The sequence below is a fragment of the Macadamia integrifolia genome, unplaced genomic scaffold (genome assembly GCF_013358625.1).
Source record: "Macadamia integrifolia cultivar HAES 741 unplaced genomic scaffold, SCU_Mint_v3 scaffold_9A, whole genome shotgun sequence".
NCBI lineage: Eukaryota > Viridiplantae > Streptophyta > Magnoliopsida > Proteales > Proteaceae > Macadamia > Macadamia integrifolia.
The window spans coordinates 44572-58353 of NW_024870677.1; the positions used below are offsets into that span (position 1 = coordinate 44572).

A 13782-nucleotide genomic window follows, 5' to 3' on the forward strand; every position below is an offset into this window, starting at 1 on the left:
AGCAGCTACAACTCCAGCTTCTATACATCTACACAAACTAAGGGCTACAACCCCAATCCTATCAAGCCCCAACTTGACAAGAGTAACATTGTTCAATTTAACAAATTGAAATGAAAATCCCCCCAATTACATCACAAATATGACTAAGGCATTTTACCAAACATCTATCCTACAATCAATTACAAAACAAATAGGGATTTTGATGCAGCAACGCTCCAATGGATCGACCCAAACCCGCTCCAAAACCTGGACCAAGACCCAGGTCCAATTTTGGGTTCCAAGTTACTGATTTGGGTTCAAGGTTAATAGAATATTCTAGGATTTTATTTTATTTTGAGGATATTTGTTATCTTTTATTTTAGGTTATTTTGGGGTAGCAATTAGGTAAGTAGAAATTTCCAATTTTAGCTTTATTGTGTTTCCATTTCATTAGACTTTAATTTAGAAAGCAATTAGGATTTTCTATTTCAGTTTTAATACTTTTTTTTATTTTGATTTAGTATAAGTAAGGCATGTAACCTTAGAAATTAGTTAGTTGATTAATGAAGAAAAATTAAGTTGAGTACTGCCTGCGTGGCTGCCCCTCTTCCTTCTCCTTCTATGAGATTTCTTCCCTCTACCCCCCGCTCTTCTCCTGTCTTCCTTTCTCTTTCCCACTTTCTTCTTCGTTGTTTCTGATTTTGGTCTTACAACCCATGTTTCCCCTTGTTTCTGAGCGGTACCTGCAGCCTTGGACAGTGCCTTCAAATTCCTTGGTGCTTTGTTGGTTTGGGCCGAGAATAATGGTGTTACCTCCTTACCTATAGGCGATCTAACACACATGATATGAGTGCTTAATAATCAGTATACGGTGAGGGATGAAACCTACAACTCATGCTCTCTCAAGTTTCTGCCCAGATTTGATTTTGAGGGTTATCTCTCTCTTGGTTGATGATTGTTGGAGTGCTAAGGCTTGCTTATAGAAGGGTTTAGAGATAGTTTCTATGCCTGGAATTTCGTGTGGGGCAGAATTGGTGAAAGAGGAACAAGACATGAATCAGATTTGGAGTTCCGCCCCTTCTCTGGTTCGATCCCAAGGTTGAAGATGAATCCTCCTTCCTTTTGGGTAATTAAAAACTATTCTAACCCTCTCCCCACCTGGTTTTCCCATTATACCCCTCAAACCACTTCAACTCCTAGTCCTTTATTAGTATTTTGTCTTTTGTGGTAGTCCCTTTTTCATTCCAGATTATTACCCCTACTTTGACCTTTTAGGTCCCGTTTGTTAGTGGGGAGTTACATGGGTGGGATTGTAGAACTATACCACCCCATGGCTTTTGAAGTTGTTTGGTTATCAGGGGTGTGGTTTTCAAAAGACAACAAAAATATTTGTGCAATCCCTTGTCGGCCAACGTGGATGTACAATTCCCCACCCCAACCCCTCACAAAGTACTACCAAATTGGTGGGACTTTGCAGGAAAGTTGTTGGAGATGGCGCAGAGAACACTGTGCTTCAAGCTTTGCCACCGCCATCGGTCTGTCCCATGGCTTCAAGCTCCGCCACAGCCATCGGTGTGCCCATCCGCTGCACCGTCACTCTTCCGCCAGGGCTGCAAGCATAAAAAAAAAAAAAAAAGAAGAAGAAGAGGAGAGAAGGAGATGACAAGATCATACAGAAAAAAGAAGAGAAATAAAGAACCTCATCACTCTATGCCTGGGCTGCAAGCATAGAAAAAAAAAAAGAAGGGGGGATAGAAGAAGAAGCTCTGGTCTGCAAAACCCAAATAAGAAAAAAAATAGAGAAAAAAAAGGGAATCGAACAAGAAGAAGAGAGGAGGAGAAAGAGATGCAGGGGGCTGCAGTTGTGATCAAACTTACAAAAAATTGGGGATTGAAGAAGAAGAAGAGGAGGATAAGAAGAAGATGGAGAATATTACCCTCTGAGTTTGAAATCCACTAGCTGTTTCCCATTTGAAGCTTGGACGTTGGAGCTCTCAGGTAAATGGAAGTCATGAAACCCTCTTTCTCCCTTATCTCTCTCCGTCTCTTTCCTTATCAACCAAACAGTCTGGAATGGTAAAGTTAAGGGGAAGTATAACTTTTCCATTCCTGTCGGCTAAAAACTCTCACCCCATCTCCATGTGGGTCCGACTCCCACTAAAATCCCACCCAGGCACCCCGCTAAACAAACGGGGCCTTATTTACACTTGCCACCAAGTGCTTGTCATTCAAGTTTACTACTCTGTGCAAAAGTCCTTTTGATTGACCTCCAATTGTTTCCCCCTACTTTACCCTCTTATTTATACCCTACCATTGAGTTGAATGCCCTTCTAATTTGACCCTTGAGTATTTCCCCTTTGGGTAGGTCACTTAATTACCATATTGCCACTGTTCCTAGACTTTGGGTCTAAGTTTTTAGGTGGCCCCTCCCGGCCCCTCATTATTTGGTATCAGAGCAAATTTTCCGTCAACTCGTTTACCCGATGGTTGCTTACACCACCCCCTCATCTGAACAGTGGGCTGGTTGCTTCAAACGCAAAGAAATTTAAGACCCAAGCTAACCAGTTCGAAAACCCGGTGGACAGCAAACTCACGTTACTCATGACATCGTACGACACTTCGAGAACCTGCCCCCAATCTAGAGACCATTACATCAAGCTTTGTTGTCGATGTTGGAGATGAACGGACGATTCGATGAAGGATGTTTCTGAAGAACTGATCGATGTCCCGATCTCATTTGTGAAGCCCCACCATCTGATTCCGGTCAAAGTCATATCATTTGTTGACAACCATCAGAAGATCGTGACTATTGATTGCGAGGTGTGCTGGATCTTTACCCCTTTGGGGCCATTGATCGAGTGGTGTTGATTCTCTCCTTTTATAAAACTCGTGGACGAGTTTTTCTAAACAACAAGGGAGTTAATGCAGCAGCGCTCCAATGTATCGACCAAACCCGCTCCAGAACCTGGACCAAGACTTAGATCCAATTTGGGTTCAAGTTACTGATTTGGGTTCAGGGTTAATAGAATATTCTAGGATTTTATTTTATTTTGAGGATATTTGTTATCTTTTATTTTAGGTTATTTTGGGAGCAATTAGGTAAGTAGAAATTTCCAATTTTAGTTTTAATGTGTTTCCATTTCATTAGACTTTAATTTAGAAAGCAATTAGGATTTTCTATTTCAGTTTTAATAGTTTTTTTTTATTTAGTATAAGGCATGTAACCTAAGAAATTAGTTAGTTGATTAATGAAGAAAAATTAAGTTGAGTACTACCTACGTGGCTGCCCCTCTTCCCCCCTCCCTTCTGTGAGATTTCTTCTCTCTACCCCATCTCTCTTCTCCTGTCTTCCTTTCTCTTTCCCACTTTCTTCTTCGTTTCTGATTTTGGTCTTACAACCCATGTTTCCCCCTATTTCTGAGTGGTACCTGCAGCCTTGGACAGTGCCTTCAAACTCCTTGGTGCTTTGTTGATTTGGGCCGAGAATAATGGTGTTACCTCCTTACCTATAGGCGATCTAACACACATGATATGAGTGCTTAACCTGAGTTTCCCCAGATCTGATTTTGAGGGCTATCTCTCTCTTGGTTGATGATTGTTGGAGGTGCTAAGGCTTGCTTATAGAAGGGTTTGGAGATAGTTTCATATGCCTGGAATTTCGTGTAGGGCAGACTAGGTGAAAGAGGAACAAGACATGAATCAGATTTGGAGTTCCGGATGAATCCTCCTTCCTTTTGGGTAATTAAAAACTATTCTAACCCTCTCCCCACCTGGTTTTCCCATTATACCCCTCAAACCACTTTAACTCCTAGACCTTTATTAGTATTTTGTCTTTTGTGGTAGTCCTTTTTCATTCTTGATTATTACCCCTGCTTTGACCTTTTATTTACACCTTGCCATTAGGTGCTTGTCATTCCAAGTTTACCCCCCCTCTATACGTTACTCTCTTTTCTAAAGTGGGAGTTTCAAAGTCTCTTAGGTTTTTGTCTTTTGTGCAAAAGTCCTTTTGTTTGACCTCCATACGGTTGCCCCCTACTTTATCCTCTTATTTACACCCTGCCATTGAGTTGAATGCCCTTCCTAATTTGAACCTAAGCAATAAATCAAATTCCCACTAAGGATTTCTGGGTATTTACAAAAATGCCATTACCTCCTAGTACTTGAGTATTTCCCCTTTGGGTAGATCACTTAATTACCAAATCGCCATTGTTCCCAGACTTTGGGTCTAAGTTTTTAGGTGGGCCCTCCAGGCCCCTCATTAGATTTGCTATAGTGGATTACCTCAACTTATGTAATCCCACAATTGATCACTTCCTTGATGTGTAGAAATCACCTCGAAAGTGCTCAAATCATCAAAGTAATCTCCATCACCCAATCAATGTTTTTGCATTAAAGCCCTCTTTCCTCACATTTTCCCCTCTTTCGCAGGTTTATGATGTTCTGGTACAAATTCCAAGAACACTGCAAAAAATAGAGCTCAAATCCCGAAAAATGAGCTCATTGAACCTCAACAGCTAAATCTGTAAAGGGAGAAGGAACATACGAAGCTTAAATGGAATCTCATGAAAATAGAGTGCATCATGCACGACAGCTTGAACCAGAGCAGTCGAATCAGCATGCAAAAACACGGGTGAGCTGTGCACGCTTAATTCGGAATCTTTTCCATCAAGCGCGCAACAACAAAACGCGGCTTGAGCAGGTCGTAGGATCGGATGTGCAATAAGCGGGCTCACAAGATTTCATAGAATAAATATTTCCGTCTATGGCTATTTCAAGCGCTGACATCTTTTCCATTGTCAACTCGCACCTTCGAGCGGGCGTTGACTTCATCAGCCCGATCATTTGAGCCCTTGGCATGACAGGAGCCATCTAATCAGCGTTGACAGCATCAAGCACGGTTATTGTGTGCGCGCAAATGGTAAATTATTGCTACCAAAAATTAGAACACCCAGAGCAGTATCTTCTCCGATTAACGATTTTTTAAATAAAAATCACACTTAAGGAGAGACGTGAGCCTCTACCAATTTTTCCTGGGATACAAAGTGAAACCCGAGAGTGACTTGCCACCCGAGAGCACTCAAAAATTGCCCAAACTGCCGCATTTTGATTTATTTCTACACAACTATACAAGTATCTCTTAGTCAATTGACACGATTCCGGTAGTGTTGGAAAGATAACTCGACACACTACAACTTCTACGTTCATTGCTCCTTCAAAATCTGCCACTTGGCCTACTCAAATTGCCTGCAAAGTTGACACAATCATGAAATCACTAAACAGAGTGATTGTACACTTGACCTGATGCTGCCACTTGCTGTTAATCACTGTAAAACCCGGTAATACACTGCCATAGATGCACAAATGCTTCAATAACACTGCCAAACTGACACATGTCCAGATCTCACTGCTTGCACTGCTACATCACTTTTTGACAATATCAAAACTGCCAAAACACTGTGCATACCTGCACATCACCAGAACACAATGTATAGTTGCCAACAATGACAAGACACACTCTAGATGCCCAACAAAAACATTTTCAAACTTTGATAGTTTGAGACTAAAATAGGATGAATGAAGTGGAAAGGTTTGTTCAGAGTGTTGTGTGATCGACATATTCCTTTAAAACTTAAAAGGAAATTTTATAGGATAGCCATACAACCAAATATGATGCATGGTGCTGAATGTTGGAGTTAAGAAGCATCATGTAGATAAACTCAATGTAGTGGAGATGAACATGTTGAGATGAATGAGTGGTAAAACTAGGAAGAATAAAGTAAGGAATGATGGTATAAAAGCTGTTTTGGGAGTAGCTTTGACACATGGTAAGCTACGAAAAAGTTGTTTGAGGTGGCATGATATGTTCAACAAATCGGAGCAGCAAACATCCATGTAGGCGATCCCATTTAGTTGGACAATGGTGTTATGGACTTATGGGTCGGCAAGGCACTGGTGCTGTTGATCTAATGACCTTAGTCTTTCTGTTCATATAAAGATATGCACCATCACTGCATCACACCTAACAAATAACAATACTCTTTTATGGTTATGCAGCTGAATGGTGGGTGCAATATAAAGAGACTCACCCAACCTGCCCAAAGTAGCAATTAAAGTGCTTTCTCAAACAGTTCCGCCACTAGGTGCGAGCGCAATTGGAGTACTTTCAACCTCATACACTCCAAGAGACGAAACTGATTGTGTGCTAAGCGCTGGAGGACCTCGTATGTGTATTATAATATGAGATTATTGGAAAAGTACATATGCCTTGGCATGGAGAATGATAATAGCCCAATCGAGCTTGCTGATATCTTCCAAATGGATGAAGATGAGGAAGATCCCCTTTATGAGTGGGTTAGAGATCAAGTGAGCCACTTTTAGATGAGCTTGGGGTCGGCCAACAGTCATATTGCTTCATAAATGGATGTTAACGTCGATAAATATATGACTGGTACTAGATATGATGAAGAAGAGCAGTGTTGCCTTCATTATCTCCCACTGAACACTTGACCTAACCCAAGGCCATTGGCGTCCAGGAAGTTTGCCTGGGGCCTAGGTGACTATCGCCTGAATGCATGTATGCCGCTTTATATTTTTTACCCTTATTCATGCCACATACCATATCGGTCTTGGACAAAAACTAGATTTTTGGTTGTAGACTTGTAGGGCGATTTTCAACTTTCAAATGCTAAGGTTTTTCTCAATTCTGAAAATTTTATATATCTTATCATGGTAGAACATTGCTAAAAACTAAAAGTACGAAAAATAATCTTTTGTTTTATGTCAATAAAATTATTTCTATTAGGCGATTTAACAACATTCCACACTTAAAACAATTTTGACCGGAATATAACTTTGTCATAACAACTCAGATTTAAATAATCTTAGACTTGTTGGAAAGCTAGTTTTGTGTTTACCTATACAAAAAGTCTCATATGAAAATAAAATTATTTGACCAATAAAACTTATTATAGAAGAGCATTTCTCTAAATGCCAATAATTTTTATGACTTTATTTGCTTAATAGTGATTTTATAACATACAAATAACTTTAGAAAATAAGAAAAATAAAAAATAACACCTAAATGATTTGATGCCATGGCAATGCCATTGCGGGCATTCACCGCCAAATCGATTAGCCACCCCTCCACCGCCTTACGTCGCCATGACGCCATGACAACTATGGCCACAACTAGAGCCAGTCAAATTCACAGGAGAAATAAGTTCACCCATGTCATGCAAAATGATAATCATGGTTCACAAAAATAGAAAGGCTACACTTGAGGAAGACGCCGGTAATTCAAACCTGCTAAGGAGGTAGTTGGGACGGGCATGGGCATGGATATATCGAGCTTCTCAGGCACAATGGAAGCCATGAGTTTGGGAGAAAATAGAGGATCTGGACATTTGCGTGCACCATAATTTATAGACTCGAGCTCTTGTCCAAAAAATCACGGTGATAGTGGCTTTAAGAGTGTCAAATAGCATTGCATTATAGGTATCCATTGTATGGTGTATATGCCGATGGATATCCTTCGAGAATACCATTCATTTTAAATATGGTGGTGGGCATGATGGATTTTCTACTTCATTTGGACAAGAGGGTGGTTTAGGTGGTGGGTCATCTTTTGTTGATAGCATCTTAGAGTATCCATCCCAACCATGTGTGCCACCTCCACATCCTATCAGTTTGAGCGAGCCATTCCTTAGGTTGGGATACCTAGGAGATGTTGATGATGAGTCTCATAGATAGGCATTGATGGACTTCCAAAACAATTGGGCCCAAAACATGTCCTACGACATCTACAATGGTACGCAGCTCGTAGATTGGAACCACATAGACACTCCGCCTAGAACTGAGTGGTGAGAGATATATCCTTATCATTTAACATTACTGTTTGCTTTGCAAATCTATAGTGTATTTTGTGTGATTTAATCATGTATTTCCATTTCTAATATGTAGCGTATATATGCAGACTTAGGCTAGTGCCTAGCTTCACTCAACATACACTAGCAAACTTGGATCAACATCACAAGTACCATTTTAGCAGTTTCACTTTTTCATGAAACTAATTGATGGAATAGGTTAGAAATGTCAAAAATAGGACACACCAAAAGCAAACCATAAAAAGAAAAAAAAAAACACAATTTGGGGGTCAAAACCTTGGTTTACACCAATGCAGGAAAAATTCTCAAGTTTCCACGAAATTTCGGTTTCGACCTGAAACTCGAAATTTTTGAACCTTGGTCAATGCAAGATCTATTTATAATTCTGGTCTCTCTGAGTAGTCGATGGTTGCTAACATCCTTAGCCTTGGTGATTGTGCTTCTCCGGCCTCCTCTCTAATGCTTTCTAGTGTGTGGAATATCTTTCCATCTATAGTAAGAAGACCCCAATGTAGTGGAAATAATATTATTTGGTCTCCTGTCTCTTATGGCATTTTAGCTCTAAGGCTTGATGCAGATCAAAACTTGAAGAAGAGGAGAAAAATAAGAGTAAGAAAATGATGTTCACGAACTGTTCACATAAACAGTAATTTGGGTCTATTTTAGTTTCCTATTTAATTTGCTTTAGTTAGTTTCTATTTTATTTCTTTCTTAGTGAACAACTTAGTATTTAGTTACTTAAATCAGTTAGTTTCTATTTTCATGTTAGTTCTTATTTAAGTTTTGTTTCTAATTGTAAGGTTGTACCTTCTATTATATAAAAGGAGTTGATGTAATACTTTGAAAAATAATGGAAGAATGAATTTTACAGCCATTGCTGCTCCTTACTCCTGAGATAGGATGCTCAACAGCTAAAATAGTTGTGGGTGAGACGCTCAGGACTGAGATAGTCCATCCCAACCAAATCTATCCATCCTAATCTTATTTTTCTTGTTCTTCTACTGTGATAGAGTGCTTTGAGACTCATGGTTTAAAGTATCTCCGATACCATACGATACCCTCCGATACTATCTTAAGTTTAGCCAACGATACGATACATTGAATTTTTAAAACCTTTCGTATCATATATATCCTAGATACATACCGATATGCATCAATACACCACCATACACATCATAGATATGATATGCACCGATACAACTCTATGAAAATATAAAATCGAGGTGAAATGTACGTATCAGTATGTATCAATCGGTACGTATCGATGAGTGTCGATACGTATCAGTGAGTATCGGTATGTACGATACAGTGCGGTCATATAATGGCCAAGATGTATAATTTTTCAGAAAAATACGATTTTTTGAGGGTTTTTATTCCAAAGTTGCTGCCAGCCATATTTCTCTCTAACTAAAGTGGAAATCAAGGTTGGGACAAGGATTTTACATTTATTAGTGGCATAATACATGTTATCAATAGCTTTTTTTAACAAATTCTTTATGCAAAAGTGTTTAAAAAAATGTTTCTATCCATTTATTGTGTATCTTTAGAGTATCTTACGTATCTCCGATACATACGATACCCTCCAATACGTATCTTAATTTTGGCTGACTGATACAATGACCGATACCGATACTTTAATCCTTGCTTTGAGTGCAAGTTTGAAGTATTTTGATCCCTGGAATACAAGCTTTTAACTGAGATTCAGATAAGCTACAGGACAGATCAATCACAACAGCCAGCCAAGTTTCCTTTTTCTTGTTCAAGTACCAGATCTCCCCATCCAAGTCTCAACTCAAAGATCCCTTTTAGGGGTTTGTCAAGGACCTCACTGGACCAGAATATCAAGGCCTTTGGAAGCCTGCTGAAGGAGCTTCAGGATTTCTCCCATTCAGTTTGTGAAACCCAAATTACTGTCCTGCTCTGGAAAGCGAATGGTTTCTTTACTACTTGGAAGAATTCAACCAAATTTGAAGGATAGTTTGGGGATATTATTAGCCAAATCCATACCAAATTTCAGGCTCATCTGAGCTACGGTGTATGAGTTCTCAATTTTTTCCTATTTCAGCCCAGAATTTCAGATCCTGCCTAAGGTTAGGTCCTATGTGATCTAGCCTTACATCACATGCATTCACAAAGAGCCCCTAGAATATAATAAACCCTGGGTTACAAAATCCTTAAATTTGGGTCTCTATGCAACTCAAATTGAATGAGAAGTGTTGGTAATCCCTTCAGTGTGGTAAACAGGAATTGGGACCAAACGATAATTAAAATTTGAAGGGTAGGACCTTTCAGCAACTTAAAACTAAAACGGGATGAACCATGAACACAATCTGTAAGAAGGGTTTTTTTTTTGGTTGAGATATTAAATAGATGTGTCCTTACTTGTAAATAAGAAAAACTGTCTTCTTCTCCACGATAACTGAACCTCTTCAGTTCATTCAGTAAACAAAATACACAACGAAACTCTTTGATATTTTAGACGTAGGCTGCTATTTGAATGTAGTGTGAAACCCAATCAACTGTCACCTGATTAAACAATCTGGAAATAAATTAATTAATTAAAAAGAAAAAACACTTACCCCGGGGTAAGAACAGGTTCCAATCTGGTTGCAGTTTATTTCTCACAATAGATAATGATTTTGGGGGCAATAACTTAGGGATTGGGTTGCCTAAGGAAGGCGATTAAACCCCCAAAATTTCAGGTTGAATGGGCTGATAACATGGAGTTTTAACAAATTTTCTCCATCCCAGCAGTAATGCAAGTAGTAAGTACAAAGGGGAAACGGTAACCAGATTGAGAGAAAAGACAAGGAATAGCAGAAAATAACTAAGGAAAGGAAATATAAGAAGAAATATCAAACCTAAGAAAGGAAGATCAGGGGGAGAGAATCGAACCAGGGTACGGAGACAAAAGCATCACAGTAGCATATAACTAAAATAAATTTCATTCCAAATTTCTCTTCTTTTTTTTTTGGGTACAATTTCCAAATTTCTCAATCAATGGATTACATAGCTATTTGTTGGATCGAATGGCAACACCCAAGAGGGGGAGTGAATTGGGTGTAAACTTTTTCAAGTTAATCCCTTTCCTTGAATTAACTTCCTAAGACCCTTTGGAAGACGTTTTGCTACTTCAACTTTGAAGGATTGATGAACTCTACAAGTATAGATGTTTATGGCTAGTCTACTAGGCTTTTGGTCATCTTGAACTACTTTTGGGTTCCACTACTTTGGACATATGAGACACTAACTTAGTTGTCTCTTCCATTTAACTACTAACAAACAAAAGGGAACATCAACAAGGTTGATAACTATGAGAGAAGCAAGTAGAAAGAATGTATCTAGGTGCAAGGGAGAGAGAGAGAGAGAGAGTAAGAGACAATGGAAGAGACACAAGGATTTAGAATGGTTCGCATCTCAGATCCTACGTTTAGTACCCAAGTCCACCGGACTAAGGATTCCTTTCAAATGGCAGGAATCAAGCTTACAAACTAATCTCAATCCCTCGGATTGGCACCCAGACCACTCAGCCAAGGATTTCCACAAAATCACAATCCATCGGATTGAGCACCTGAACAACACTATGCTAAGGATTTCACACAAACTTAATCTCAATCCTCGGATTGGCACCAACACTGCAAGGATTTCCACAAAATCCAATCCATCGGATTGAGCACCTGAACAACACTATGCTAAGGATTTCACACAAACTCGAACTAGCCGTTAAGAGTCAAGCAAGGTTTTCTCTAAGAAACAACAACTACTTAGTGTAGTTGGTGAAATTTAAGATACGTATCGGAGGGTATCGTATCGGTATCAGAGATACTTAAAACCATGTGGGAAGTACTTAATCTACTCACACTATCAAGATAGTCTTAGTTCCAAGGAAAACTAGCCGTTGGAGCTCATAAACATTGTTTAAGATGCCTAATGTTCCTTACAGTTGGTTAGAGTCCAAGTCTTGAATTTAAAGATCAATAAACGATTTGATCTCAACTTAGTGCGGATCATTACACGCTTCAGTCATGGAAGACCATAAGCTACCACGCACGATTGCGAAACAGAATACTCAAGGAGACTCACCAGTCCAAGACCACAATGACAACTCACCAAGAAATTTCCATGAGACCATTGGTCCACTAGGAATTTACTGCCAATTGCAACCGTTTAGCAGTCCTCTAGGGCATGTCCTTGCAACGATGGAGCTCCCTACTCCATGCCTCAATTGCAATCGCTGTCACCCCCAACGGTTGTTATGCATCTTGTCAACCCGCTAGCCCATAACTTCCGTTGGACCTCTAGTTCTTTTCAATCCTCTAAATTGTGGACTATTGTTGTCATGGACCAAGTTTCCCTTGCTCAAGACCTTAGCACAGCAAGGACATCCATCATTTATCCTGTAATCTGTCGCCATCACTGCAGCCGATGCGTTGACATCGCCATCTCCCATCAATCTCCATCCAGCTAGTCTCTAACAAGGCCCTATCGCTCAATCCCCATAGGATCAACCTCTAGCAGTTTAACTAAGCAGTTGGTGAGCTGTGGTGTGCAAAAAACCCATGCTCATCAAGAGGTCTCAAGTTCGAACCTCCTGATTGTTACCTACTTCCCTCCCTACCTATAAAAAAAAAAAAAAAAAAAAAAAAAAAAAAATCTCTAGCAGTTTTTTCCCTCAACGACTCTAGTTCAACAAATGCTCCAATTCCCATTTCTGGAAACAATAGACACCGTCCTCCCTAAACCCTCCCCACCCTTTTCCCCCTTCCCTTGGCTGACCTAGGGTTGAGACCCCCCTGTCAGCCCACTCTCTGTCTTCGAACCCGAACTAAATCTTCTTACTCTAGCCCTGGCCCATCTCAACCCACTATCCAACCTTCTCTTTGTTGGGATTGGGTGTCTTGTATTATGTACAATGTCCATATAGTTATATTGGGTCTGTATCTGTAATTGGAATTGGTTTGGGTCAATTACATGTATGGGGGTATAATTGTAATTATGTAGGGTTTAGGGTTTTGGATTCCCTAATTATTGTCTCTGTGGCGAAAAAACATAATCACAAGCAAAGGGGAATCACTTTGTGAGGTGGAGAGTAGTGTACAGAGTTTTTCAAGTACCGTAAAAAACTATGGTTCTCTCTGGTGGATGTAGGCAATCCTGCCGAACCACGTTAAATTCCTCGTCTTGTGTGATTGTCTATTTGGATTTCTACCTCGTGGTTGCGTATTCCTCCACAACACTCTTGACCGCCCTTCTAGGCCCATTCAAGGCTTTCCAACCAGGACCACTTTGGAGCAAGCCTTCCTTCCCACTGCTCTAATCACTTTTGGTCTCCCATCGCTCCATTCTTCCTCTCTCTAGCCCAATCGGTTGTGGGTTTGATCCCATCTCACCCGATTCTATCCCATCATCCACGTCCTCCTCCGCCCGACTCTTTTGTTAAGCTTGATCCTCACCTAGACTCTTCTCTTCCTCAATTGGGAGAGTTTCCCATTGGTCGCCTATTAGGTCGTACCCTTGAGGACCCTAACCCCATCCAACCCATTTTGGTACCTCAAAAACCCCTTTTCGCATCTACCATCGGTGTGACCTAAGCTCTCCTCCTTATCCCAAGGGATGTCCTCTTCGGGACTTTTTGGTGCCCAGCAAAGAAATCATCTTGCCTCTTAGTATGGCTATTTGTAGTCATGCTAATGGAGTACTATATTTGAAAGAATCAAAATACCAGCCAATTGATAAGGATCTATACTCAAACGATAGTTCAGATACAAATAATTAAGACTAGGAGTGGTATAAGACAACTATGGAGGGAAAACAAAACATTAATTGTGGCGGGTAAAACAGTAATTTCCAGCCTAAATTGGGGTTTAGAAATTAGGTCAGTTGACCCAATCGATCCCTGAATTAAGAATAGGAATTCACA

The 13782-nt window shown here is 40.0% G+C and overlaps 1 protein-coding gene and 1 long non-coding RNA gene across 4 annotated transcripts in view; both read right to left on the minus strand.

Annotated features, from left to right (window-relative positions):
• LOC122071804 overlaps nt 1-13782 on the minus strand; it is an 86256-nt gene that overhangs the window by 2936 nt on the left and 69538 nt on the right. The gene's annotated exons all lie outside the window — the stretch shown is intronic.
• LOC122071805 lies at nt 2223-5237 on the minus strand. The gene is made up of 2 exons (XR_006138285.1): nt 4071-5237; nt 2223-2320 (listed from the first exon to the last, which is right to left on the minus strand). It is a non-coding gene; the product is annotated as an uncharacterized LOC122071805 (long non-coding RNA).